Genomic DNA, 12,213 nt, shown 5'->3' with positions numbered 1-12,213 from the left:
TCCTCATTTTACAGAGAAGAAAATTGAAGCACAGAGAGACTGGGCCACCTGCTCACGTCACACAGCTTGTAGGTAGGATCCAAACCCAGGCGGTCTAGCTTTATTATGTAAGGCCCCGCCATCAACCACTGCTCTCATGCTCTCTGTTTTCCAGGTGACCTGCTCGGTGAGTAATATCACCACGAGCCTGCCTGCCATTCATGGAGCGCCTGCAGCGTGCCAGGCACCGTGTGTCATCTGCACGTCATCTCTCATCCTCTTGACTGCCCTCGTTTTATCCTCCCCCCACTTTACAGGTGCTGAAACTGGCCTCAGAGGGGTAGGGTCACTTATCGGGGATTACCCTCATGATGGATTTAGAATCTAGGCCTCTTTGGACTCAAAGCCAGGGCCTCTCCAGTGTAATAGTTAACATGATGGACAGATCCTGTGGGCAGACCGGCTCTCAGCACTTCACAGAGAGGAACTCACTCCATCCTCACGACAGTCCGTGGGCTACACACTGTTGTTATCCCTGGTTTACAACCAGGAAAGGTGACTCGCCCAGCTGAAATGGCAGAGCTAGGATTCGAACCCCGGGAGCCTGGCTCCCAAGTCTGTGCTCTTAACTACTGCACAGTGCTACCCTCTCCCTATTTTACAGATGAGGAAACTGAGGCTCCGACAGGTGAAAGCCACTTGCCCCAGTCAGCTGGCAAGTGGGTGGCAGAGATGGGATTTGCACGTAGATGTTTCCGGAGTGTTTTGCTGTCTCCCACATGAGAGAACATGGCAGCCACCAGAGGGGCTGGGGGCCACCCCGGGCTCTGCCGGGGGCTCCTGTGGGTGCTGAAGTCCTGAGGGGGTGGGGGGGTGTGGCAGTGGAGGCAGGCCTTCCTCCTGGTCTCGGTGGGTGGCGTCCCCAGGGTGTGAGGGTAGGGCTGGCCCAGGGACCGCCCCTGCATTTGCAGTTGCTCGGTGATTATAAGTGTCTTTCTCCGTGGGCTCCCCCAGGAGTCTGAACTCCCACGTCTCTTTTCCTCTTGGCAGAGCTAATGAGCCACGGCTGCTTTTGGATCTGCTAACTTATGATCTTGGGTGAGGCGGGGTGGGTGGCAGAGATCAAGGGTGGGCTCACTGGCCTTCCTCCCCAGGTCAGCCTTTGTTGCGCACCTGTGGGAAGATGGGCGGGTCTGGCACTGAGGCCTCCGGCTGGACTGGCTGAGGGGGCTGCTGATGGTGCAGCCAGGCTCCCAGCTGACCAGCCCTCTGTGGCCCTGAGAGGGTGCTGGGCACCTGCACCGCTGCCTGGCGTGGAGAGGGGGCAGAGGCGGCTGGGCGGTGGCAGGGCTGTGGGTGGGCGTTCTGCCAGGAGCCCCGCCAGCCCACCTGAGTGGTCGTGTCTAGCTGCCTCCGCACATGAAGTTCACATTTGTGGTGATGGTTGTTTACGAGAGTAGTGAAAACCGACTCTACGGGATTTCAGAGTCAGGGGATGATGGACCCGGCAGGGGATTTAGTGAGCAATCTGTCCAGAGTCCATCAGACTCCGTTCCTGGTTCCTGGAGGTGAGACTAGATGTTCTCCTCCGCAGGTCGCGTGGGCGTCCTCACTCTAGGCCCTGAGAGGTCCTGCAGGATAGAAACCAGTTTCACCTGTGTAATCCAGGTTTCCTGTCCACACCCCCCACCCTGGGAGCAGTAGTATTCTGCAGAACATTCTTGGGTAAACACTAATTTGAGGTGTTACCTCTCCTTAGAAGTGTGCTTTTTAAGAGGGAACTTTGGAAGTATTCCCTGCCTTTAGGGCCTACAGGAGCAAGCCTCGAATGATGGCATCACTGGCCTAGCAATAGCTTTGGGTTTTTTTTTTTTTGGAAAAAGACATCCCCAGGTCTTCAAAATCATTCCTCAAAGCAGCTACTAGCTCTTCTGTGTGTGGGATGGGGCCTGGCTCTGGTTAGAGCCCTCTGTGGGCCCAGAACGTGGGGGGTTTCTTCCCCCTTTCGCGGCTGGGTGGCTCCCTTCTTGTACCCAGCCGCTTGGGCACTGGGCGCCCCCTCCCTCTGGACTCCTGCAGAAGACAGCAGTCTGTCAGAGGCTGCCCACTGATTTGCATAATTGCACCATCCCCTGAATAATTAATAAAGCTCTGTCCTTGCTGGGAGCAAAGTCTGCACCAGTATGGATGGGTTTGCCGGAGCTCTTCCAGGGAGCCCTTGGTTCCGGGACTCGTCGATCTTGCCTGGCACGGAGCCCCCAGAGAGGGGAGAGGGCACTGGGGTGGAGGGGTGTGTCCCCACGGCGCCGCAGCAGCAGCACTGTGGTCAGGGCTGCTCCTGCCTGCTGCCTTCTTCCAGGATCTGCGGGCGGGGTTTGGACACACAGGGGATTTGGGATTCTGCAGTCTCCCGCTTTCTGTGGCCCCACAGACTCCTCTACTCTGAAATGAAGTCAGCTGTGGTGGAGACTTAGTCCCGCTTTCAGGTAGCCTGGAGGAGGGCCTGCTGACCCAGAGGGTGAGGGCAGTGGTGGTGAGTTTTCAGGCAAGAGCAGGGATAGGGGAGGCATTTCTTCTTGAGGCCTTCCTTCTTCTTCAGTCCCTCCAAGTTTCTGGGCTTGTTAAGTTCAGGGATAGCCTGGAAGTGGCTCCTATTTGAGGTTTCTAAGTCCCTCTTTACGTTGTTTTGTTGAAGTCAATTTTCTCTCTGGGCAAATGGATTTGTCTCCATGTCACACTAGAAAGGGGGGTTGAGGACCGGCTCTGCTCCTGACTTGTAGTTGACACTGGGGAGGATCCTGTAGTCTCTCCAATCAGGGTTGTACTTGAGAGGCCTTGCTTTCTTCCCTACGTTCCCTAGTCATTGTCCAAAGTGCCCATAGGAGCATTTCTCAAACTGGGTTCCACCGAACACCACATCCTTGCAGATGTTAGTGGGCACTTGTGATGAAGGATTCCACCGTCCAGACAGGTCAGGGAAGCATCCCGTGAACCAAAGCAAGTACGTTTCTTCAGTGCTTGACTCCTGGGGGCCTTTACTCTGCTAATGTGCATCTGGGTATACAGGAGGGTATGGAGGCTGCTTTGCTTCCCGTGTTCATGGACTGTCCAGGGTCTGCTTGCACATCGCTAGTGATGGGGAGATGCTATCCCGTCGCTGGGCAGTGCCAACTGTTGGAAACCTTCCCTTTTGCTGGGCTTCGCTAGCCAACATTTATGTAGCAGTTTATCATTTACTGCTTGGCCCTCATACCAGCTAGGGAGGTGTCAGGGCAGGCGTTACTCCTTTTACAGATAAGGAAACAGAGGCCCAGAGAAGGTCATTATTCTACCCAAAGCCACATAGATAGTGGCAGAGCTGGTATTTAAATCCAGGTGTGCTAGCCGGACCTTCAGCTCTTCCCCTTGGCCACCAGGAAGCCATTTGCTCCCTGGGTAAAGGTCATCATGTAGGCTGGCGTTGGTCCCTGGGACCTTGGGGACCTGTTGCCCCTACAGCCCCTGTCCCAGCTTGCCTGGAGTGAGCTTCTGGGAGAGGGGATGTGGGAGGAAAGCTAACTGTCTTTGATAGGATCCCAGCTGTGGGGCCCTGTTCGCAGGTATGGCTCATCATAGATGCTCAGCTCAGCAGACCATTCCGGACTCTCACTGCTTTCCTCTGCCCTCTCTTTTTCCAGGCTGGGGGTGTTTGAAGTGCCCTATGAGCTGGGTAGGCACTTGTCTTGGGCTGGTGGTGGTGGTCGGGCAGGTGGAGGAGGAAGAAAGCGGGGGGTCCTGCTGTTGTGTTTTTCTCTGGGCCTTGCTGAGAGCCACTGCCCAGGCCTGGTGGAAAGCCTGGGGGCACAGCCTGGGGTGGCCCTGTTTACAGCAGCCAGGCTTGGAGGCCACGCTGAGGCTGAGGTGTGCAGCCTCAGGACCTGGACCAACTGTTTCATGTCTCAGGAGTCTCCTTGGGTCACACCATGGCAGGAACTGCGCTGCCCCCAGTGCCACATGCCCCACATCCCATGGAAAGCAAGCCACACGGGGGAGCCCTGATGAACAGAGTTCTGCGTCGCTGATGCACACACCTAGGTTTGGCTCTGGCTCCCTAACTTCCTGTGTGCTCTAGAACAAGTCGCCTAACCTCTGAACCTCTGTTTCCTCATCTTTAAAATGGGTGTGATCATGGTGCCTGCCTCCTGGGGTTCTGAGGTCTCCATGGGGTCATGCATGTCACATGGTCATTTCATCATGTCCTCTCATGTGCACACACATCACACATACGTGCACACACCATGCTTTTGCGCTCCCCCGGAGACCCGAGCATCCTGCCAGCAGATCCAGCCCAGCCCTCCTCAGGTTCACCCCATCAGGTAGGAGGAGACAGCCCGAGACAGGCATAGGGAGACGTTGTGCGGACACTTCTCCCACTTAGAAAATCAATATTCTGTGGTCTGCCTAATTGCTCTGTTGCTGCTAAATGAGTCATTATGGAGGGAAAATAGCAAATGCATTGTGAGATTAATGGGAGAAAATAGTTGGCAAATGACTTGGTTTGCTTCTGAAACTCCGAGAAGGTGTTACTACGAGAAATCTGAGAGCCACGCAGGGCCGAGTCCCAGGAAGCAGCTGGTGGTGTCGTGAGGCTCCAGAGGTGCCGCAGAGTCTGAGGGCCCGTCCGGGGCAGGGCACTCATCGGAGTTGTGCAGGGGCTGGAAGCAGGGGCTCCTGAGTGATCAAGGCTGAAGCCAGTGACGGGACAGGGAGCTCTGATGGCCTGGTGCTGCGGAGAGTGGATACCGTTCTGTGAGGGCCTGCCGTGTGCCAGGCTCGGGGGAGGATGCAGAACCAGCCCCGGCCCCTCCTGCCCTGAACCTGTCCTAACAGGTCAGTGTGTGACTGCAGTGGAGGCCTGTGTCCTGAAGGCACTGAGAGCCCACAACTGGAGGGTTTGCTCCGTGGGGATGGTGGGGACGGCGTCCCTGAGGAAGAGAGGGCTGGGCTGAGCTCACAGGGAAGAACCTACTGGGCAGACAGAAGAGCTTGTGCAGACCCAGTGGGTCTGGGAGCTAGGGGCTAAAAGAGGGCTTCACAGCAATCCTAGGGAATGGACACTTTCTCATTGTACAAGTGAGGAATCTGAAGCTGAAGATGGTTGAGACTCGCACAAGGTCATAGAGCCTTTAAATGGCCAAGTCTGAACTTGAAGCTGGACCTGTGTTACGCTCCAGGGTTTTAAGAAGGGGCAGCAGCAGATAGGGAGAGACCAAGCATGCCTTGTGGATATTGGGAAAGGGGCTTTGGGAGGCATCAGTGGTCACCTCACTTTCTCTTGGTTCCTGGATACAGCTGAGCATCATGGTGCCCTGGGAACTAGGCAAAAAGATTGCAGAGCTCTACCCAGGAGAGGCAGACTCACAGATCTAGGACTGGCCCCAGAATCTCTAGTCGTGACAGCCCCCCTGGTGATTCTGAGACCTACTCAAGTATTGAGACCTCCAGCCAGCAGCTCTGAATTCCCCCCTCTCTTGAAGGGACCCATGCTTCTGGGGGATGTTGGTGGCCAGGGTGCTGGGTTATCAGGCTGCAGAATAACCTCGTGGCCGGATGTACCACTGCCTGTTCCAGCTTGGGGAGCCAGGTGGGCGGCTGAGACCCAGACAGAGCAGGAACTCAGCCTGGGGTGCTTTCCTACTGCTGTTGGCTGAAAGCCAGTTTAGCCCAAACTCAGCTCGGATTGGCGCTTCCCTGCCCCTCTCCAGATATAAGCTGCAGCCCCCCTGTCGAGAGGTTGAGTGTTTATTTGGTCTGGTTGAAGAGTCCCAGCCAGGGCCCTTTGTCCTACTCAGATTCCACTTCCAAAAGAGCTCTGCTGAGTTCTTCAGCTGAACAGCAGGGCATCTACTGTGGGGTTCCAGGCAGGCCCGGGGGCTGGCCCTGAAGGTGCAGCGGGACTCCAGCAGCCCGGTGTGCTGCCAGGGGGAGCACCAGTGGCTTCCTGGGGTCGGTGCCTTGAGGTCTGCTTTCTGATCTTGCTCCTACTCCTCCCTCAGAGACAAAGCCAGGCCAACCAGACCCACTCATGGTGGTGTTTCAGGGTCACCGCGACGGCTCTGACCCTGGGTACCAAATCTTCAGTCTCGTAGGCAGTCACTGTCCCTTCATGTGGCAGGCTCAGGCCAACCTGGGCCCAGGCAGATGTGAAGCAGAAGCCAGGTCGAGGCTTGTCCTACCCTTTTTCTTCCACCTGGGCCGTGGATGGATTCCAGACCTTAGATCCTCAATTTCTGCCCAGCATGGGCACCAGGGGCTCCTGCTTGTTTTCACGATGCTCTGTTATTTGCAGGGAGACAGAGGTCTGACCTCTGAACTTGCTTCTGTGGCTTCCACGGTGGTCTTTGGCTAACCTGGGGAACCCGGGGAACCAGCAGCCAGCCTGGTGATTTGTCACTACTCATTTCTGACTGGCCATCCCTGCTGTCTCTCCCTCCTAAGCCCAGGTGACCACGTAGCCAGCCGGGTTCCTTCGGTAAATCTCTGTAGCCTCTAATGGTTGTTAGTGGGTGGGACTCTGTCTCTTTTGCCCCCAGCGACTACCAGGAAGAGATTTCAGTGAAGGAGAGTCTCATATGGGGCCCCACCCCGGGCACACACAGTTTCAGCCAGCTCTCATCTCAGAAGGACAGCCCCACGGCCCCTCAGGAGCGCCCCCACCCCTTGTCCTTCTGCCCTGGAGAAGCACCTTGTACTTGAGTTTCACTCCCTGGCAATGCCAGTGTTCCCATGGCAGGAACTGCCAACTTTCTCATTGGCTTGGGGGCCAGGGTCTTCCACCGAGTGGTGAGACTCGGAGGCAAACAGGATTCTGGACCCCAAGAGGCCTCTTGTGAAAGGCTGGTTTGCTGAGCTTGCCTGAATCTTAGAGCAGGTACAGACAGTATGGCCATGCCCTGTGGGCTTCTTATCAGTGGTCACGTTTGAAGCCACTCATCACACCAGTGGAAGCACTTTCTAAATGAGAGGAATACTGCATCCATCTGGTGCAGTGGTACAGAAAACCACTTAATGGGCTTGCTGTAGCTCCCCCGACACATCAGAGTCCCGAATAGGGGTCCCTGCGAGTCTGCCTTTGGGTGGACTCACTGATGTTTCACTCGTGTGTTTGTCACTCGTCCACCTTGAACGCACATTAGCATGGCTGACGTCCTGCTTCGCAGCCTGCTGGGCACCCAGGACGGACCAGCACCTTGCCTCTCCAGCGCGGTCCTCCTCCCCACGCGGAGTTATTCTGACCCTGCCAGTGGCCGCGCCGTGCTCAACGCTGAGAGGAGGCCTGGTGAGCGGCCAGTCTGGTCCTGCCCTCCCTGCACTGCTCTCCGCTCAGCTACCCCCCTCCATCACCTTCCTTCTCTCCCTCCCCTTCAGGCCCGTGGGTCATCTGCTGTTCCAGAGCCCTCAGTGGAGGGGCAGGGACCACTTAGTGGTGAGCGTCCTCCAAGACAGGCCGGGGTTGTTGGAAGTCCTGGCCCAGAGCCTCAAGCCCCCAGCCCTGGTCCCTGTTTGGGACTGCTGTGACGGGGGCTTGTTTCCAGCATGGGAGGCGTGCCCACGCTTTCTGTCCTGATGGCTTTTCATGCCGGTGGCCCTCCCTGTTGGGCTTCTGACATTTTGCGCTGAGGTTTTGGAAGGGCCAGGCCCGGGATGGGGAGCCCCTGGCTGGCCGAGGTGGTGGCCCAGGAGAGAGCAACTGGTTCTAAATCACTCTGCCTGTGAAGGCAGAATCTCCGGGCTGCCCTGGCAACAGCTCGCTCGGAGCCAGCCTGTCGGTGTGGCCGCTGACAGGCGCGGCTCCTGACTGGCTGCGCCTCCCAGTTCCGCCCCCGCTCCCAGCTCCGCCCCCGCTCCCAGCTCACTCACTCATTAGCAGCCGCTCCCTGCATCCTTGAGGCAGATGGTGCAAAGGAAGCGCGTGGCCGGGGTCCTCGGACTCTGTGTGGGGTGCACGCTCCCACGTGTGGGGGGGCCACCCTCAAGGGATTTCACCGACAGCCCTGGCCATTCATGAGCAGGCTGCGTGGGAAACAAAGCCTGACTGAGCTCTTAACAAGCCTCTCGGGAGTCCCCAGACTCTCGCCCTCCGTGCATCCCCACTCCCCTGAGCCTGTGTGCCCTGGTCACCCCTGTTTACTCAGACATGGCAGGCAGATGCCATCGCAGCTCCACCCCTCCACAGTGCTGTGACTTTGGGGAACTTGCTTAACTCTGTGAAAGGGAGATGTTAGAGTTTCTATCTCGAGGGTGGTCGAGAGGCATAAATGAGACTTGTAGCTAAATGCGTAGCCGAGCGCCTTGAGACACGCGTAGTAGCACTGAGATACGTTGGCCGTCACTGTGTCATGGTTTCCATCTCACGTAATTCCCTCGGTCTGGAATCTTCCTCTTCCCCCTGCTCTTCCCCCTGCTCTTCCCCCTTTGATCCTGTCTTCCAAGCCCTAGCTCCTTCTGCCTGAAGGCCGCCCTGATCCCCCTCCCCCAGGCCCAGGTGGACCTGCCTTTGCTGAACATCTTCTGTGCTTCCTTACTGGGTGTGCTCCCCCCAGTTGCAAACAGGGTCTCTTGAGGGCGCTGCCTGGGGTCTCTTGCACCGTACTTGTCCTGCACTCCCGAGGAGAACAAGGTGGGGTCTAGCTCCTTCCCAGCCTTTCACAACCTTAGGGTGAGCCTAGAGATGCTCTCCTCACCCCCATTCTAAGGCCTCATTCTGGGGCCTTAGAAGGAGAAGTCTCAGAGATGCCTTCGCAGGTAGGGAAGCTGAGGCTGAGAGTGAGGAAGTAGTGTACCCAGGGGCACGCGGTGAGTTGGAGGCTTTGCCCCCTTCTCTCTGTACTTCTCTGCTGGGGGGTGGGCAGGAGTTGGGTCTGTTCTCAAGGAATCAGGGAGGGCTTCACTGAAGTGGCAGGAGCTGAGGCTTCAAAGAGGATGAGCCCATCAGATGGCAAAGAGCGGAGAAGGGGAGTTAGGAAGAGGGCACCCCTTGAGCGAGCCTAATGCTCAAGGCCTGGAACCTTCATGTCCTCTTGGGACCTGAGGCTGCTCTGGGAGGCGGGAAAGGGCTTGGAGCATTAGGGGAGTGGGAAGTAGTTCAGAGGAGCAGAAACAGCCGGGAAGGAGAGGAGGAGACAGAGAGGTGAGCTAGATGGGAGCTGGACCCCGGCCGTGTGTGCGTGTGTGTCTGCGTGTGTCTCTGTGTGTTGGGGGGATGGATTAGGTGGAGGATGAGCGTGAGGGTGAGCACTCCCTCTGCGCCAGGTGCTTTGTCTCTTAATACTCACAGAGACCTGAGAGATGGGCAGCCATGTGCCGAGAGGTTTGGTGAACTTGACCCAGGTCTCACCGGCTGGTAAGGGGCACAGCCAGAATGGGGACCCCGGGCACTGTGACTCTCCAGACTCTGGTGAGCACTGCCTTTTGGGGATGGGGTGGCATCACCTCTCTGGTGGGGTGGGGCCTGTGAGTCTGTATTATTTTAACCGCTCCCCTAGCAGGTGTTGGGGCCACTAAGAGAGCATGCGGTAGGAGCATGGCGCGGGGGCTGGCCCCCAGGTCCAGATGCACCCGGCACAGGTGTGTGCATGTACCTAGGTGCCTTCAGAGCACGGGGCTGCTCACCGCACCGAGCAGCTCTCTCTGTAAGCGAGGCTGTTGGGAAATGTGTAGAGTGCCAGGCAGCCTGCAGCTGGGCAGCCCCCAGCTTTGCCCTCTGCTGCCCGGCAGCCAAGAGGTGGGGGCTGGATAAGACCTGGGTCTCTCACCCCACCTCAGGGAGCCCAGGACCCCCTCCCCCACCGTGGGTCTCACAGCATCCGGATCCTTACTTCCTGGCAGTTTCCATAGTGTGACACTTGTCCGTGGGCCCCACCGAAGGGCAGACTTCCCGTGCACAGGCAGGCCTTCATTCTCAGCCCGGGTACCTTGCATGCAACCTGGACTGGCGCAGGGGCCCAATGAACATTTGCACCGTGAACGATACGTTGAGCACCTACTGCATGCTGGGTGCTGTGCCAGGTGCTGGCATAATTAACTTTGGCTTGGCACTTTGATTCACAAGCTCCTCTGGGTCCCATTAGGAGGGCCATTGTTTGGGATCAGGTGTTTATTTCCCCATTTTCCAAATGAGGAAACTGAAGCTCAGAGAGAGGAAGCAGGTAGCCTGAGGTCACAGCATCAGCCAGCGAGGGGCAGAGCTTGGCCTCTTGCCCGAGCTCATTCTCCTGGTGGGTGCCCGCTCCCCGGGCTAGGGCACACTCTGGGGGTTGTCAGCTGTTCCTCTCTCATCAGCCTTTATCGAGCGTGGCCCTGCGGACCAGAGAGGCTGCTCCCAAGCGGGCAGGGAAGCCAGGCCCACAGAGACACCGTTTCCCGGGAAGCAGGGCCCTTGGGCGCACGACCAGCGCCTGGCTGGCTCTCACTGCTCACCCCCCTCCCCAGCAGGAGTAGGGCCATCCTCTGCCACGGCCGAGGACCTGGCTGTCGGGGACAGTGACTGTGTTTGGGGTAAGTCAGAGGCAGGAGAACAAAGAGAACCCTTGCTGCCAATGTGACTCTGACCTTGAAAACCCAGAAAAAGGGAAGAGCTGGCTACCGGCTTCAAAGCGGGGCAGGCCTCCTGCAGGCGGGCATCGAGGAAGCCTGGCTTTGTTAGTTCTTGCTGCCGAATTTCTCCTTTTCAGTTTAATAAAAGTCCTGGGGATCAGTGTCTGTGGCCGGCTCGGGATCCTGCCACTTTGATTGAAGGCGGGGAGATGCCAGGAGCTCCTCTCTTCCTTCGGCTGGGCTCTAGAAGACACGGCTTCTGAAGCAAATATCAGATATTGACATGAAGATCTCTTTGCAGCCCCAGGGTCCCACTGCAGGTGTGCCCAGCTGTGGGAAGGGGATCCAGGACCGGCGAGCATCGTCCTGTCCCAGCTTGGGGTCTTGCAGGGAGGCGTACGGCAATCCGGGGGTCTGGGCACCGTGAGGCTGAGGCAGCCTGTCTCTGTTCATTATTCCACACACAGTAAGCCCCTCCTGTGCACCAGGTGCTGGGCGTGTCCCTGGGAGCTGTGTGGTGTGACCTGACCCTGTCCTGCCGGCTGCCACACAGGAACGCCTGGCTGAGGCAGGCGCAGGCATGGTGGACACTGGCAGTCTGGAGGGGGTGTGTCCTGCTGAGGGGGCAGCAGCCCCAGCGCCACGGCACTGGGTCTTTGGACTTAGAAGTCAGAGATCTAGAGGGTTGTGGGTGACATTTTGAAATTTCTCATCTTTAAATGTTGGCAATTGATTCAAAACTTAAAAATGTCAAACACGGTGTGGGCTAAACAAAACATGAGTGTTGACCAAATACAGCCCATATTCTTTGGTTAGAGATCTTTATCCTAAAGGTTGAATAAAACCCAGATGGGCAGTGGGGAGCAGGCACAGGCTTCCGGTAGGGGAGCCAGCTGGGCAGAGGTGTGGCAGCGGGGATCTGTAGGACTGTCCGGACTGCAGCGGAGGGGACTGGAGCGACAGGACAGATGGGGCCACGCCCGTTTGTAGAAGCCGGGTCTGCCTTGCTGCGGGCTGCCCTGCGTGAGCAGATACGCGGCAGGCGTGACCCAGGCTACCCTGAGCCTGCTTCGCGGTGTCCCCTGCCCCTGGCCTGGCGCTTCTGCCCGGCGCTGTAACGGTGAATGAGAGGCTTTGGTCAGGGAAGCGCGCAGGCAGGAAGGGTGGTAAGTATTTTAGAGAAGGCCCCGGAACACAGGGTATCCTGATCTGTAGCAGAGGTGTAGCTTCACAGCTTTGGGGGGCTGTGCATCTGCCTGTGCGTCCATGATGCTGTGACCTCCCCCAGTCCTTAGCATTCGCTCTCCTGCGGGCTCTATTGCTCCTTCGGGCACAGGAAGGTCTAAATGTCCAGGAGGAGACTCACCCCGCCTCCCCCTGCAGGGGCCCTGCATTCTTCTGAGAGTTTGAGCTGCTCAGGCCAGAGCCTGTCTGGGCGTCTTCCTGTTCAGGCGTAACTTTTCTTTGTTTCTCCAGCCTGTGTGCCGCTCCCTCTGTATGCATTTTTGAGTTTATTTCTAACGGCTCACCAGCGATTTGTCCAGCAAACTCTCATTGAGCACCTGTTGTGTGCAGGGCCCTGGGCCAGAGACACACGGGTGATGGAAGCCCAGCGTGGCCAGGGGCTGAGGCCGTAGCCAGACATGGACAGCGGCGGGG

The 12,213-nt window shown here is 57.6% G+C and overlaps 1 protein-coding gene across 8 annotated transcripts in view; it reads left to right on the top strand.

Moving 5' to 3' along the window:
• The window catches only part of DAB2IP (DAB2 interacting protein), a 171,129-nt gene that overhangs the window by 98,085 nt on the left and 60,831 nt on the right, over positions 1-12,213 (top strand). The window contains exon 1 of one of the 8 annotated variants that reach the window (XM_057721018.1): positions 166-296. The exons of the other annotated variants lie outside the window; for them this stretch is intronic. The gene's annotated coding sequence lies outside the window, so the exon portion shown is untranslated. Of the gene's footprint in view, positions 1-165; positions 297-12,213 lie in introns of those variants that run through there. 8 annotated transcript variants of the gene reach the window in all.

This window comes from Hippopotamus amphibius, chromosome 2 (assembly GCF_030028045.1).
Source record: "Hippopotamus amphibius kiboko isolate mHipAmp2 chromosome 2, mHipAmp2.hap2, whole genome shotgun sequence".
Taxonomy (NCBI): domain Eukaryota; kingdom Metazoa; phylum Chordata; class Mammalia; order Artiodactyla; family Hippopotamidae; genus Hippopotamus; species Hippopotamus amphibius.
This window is presented reverse-complemented; position numbering and strand designations above follow the sequence as displayed.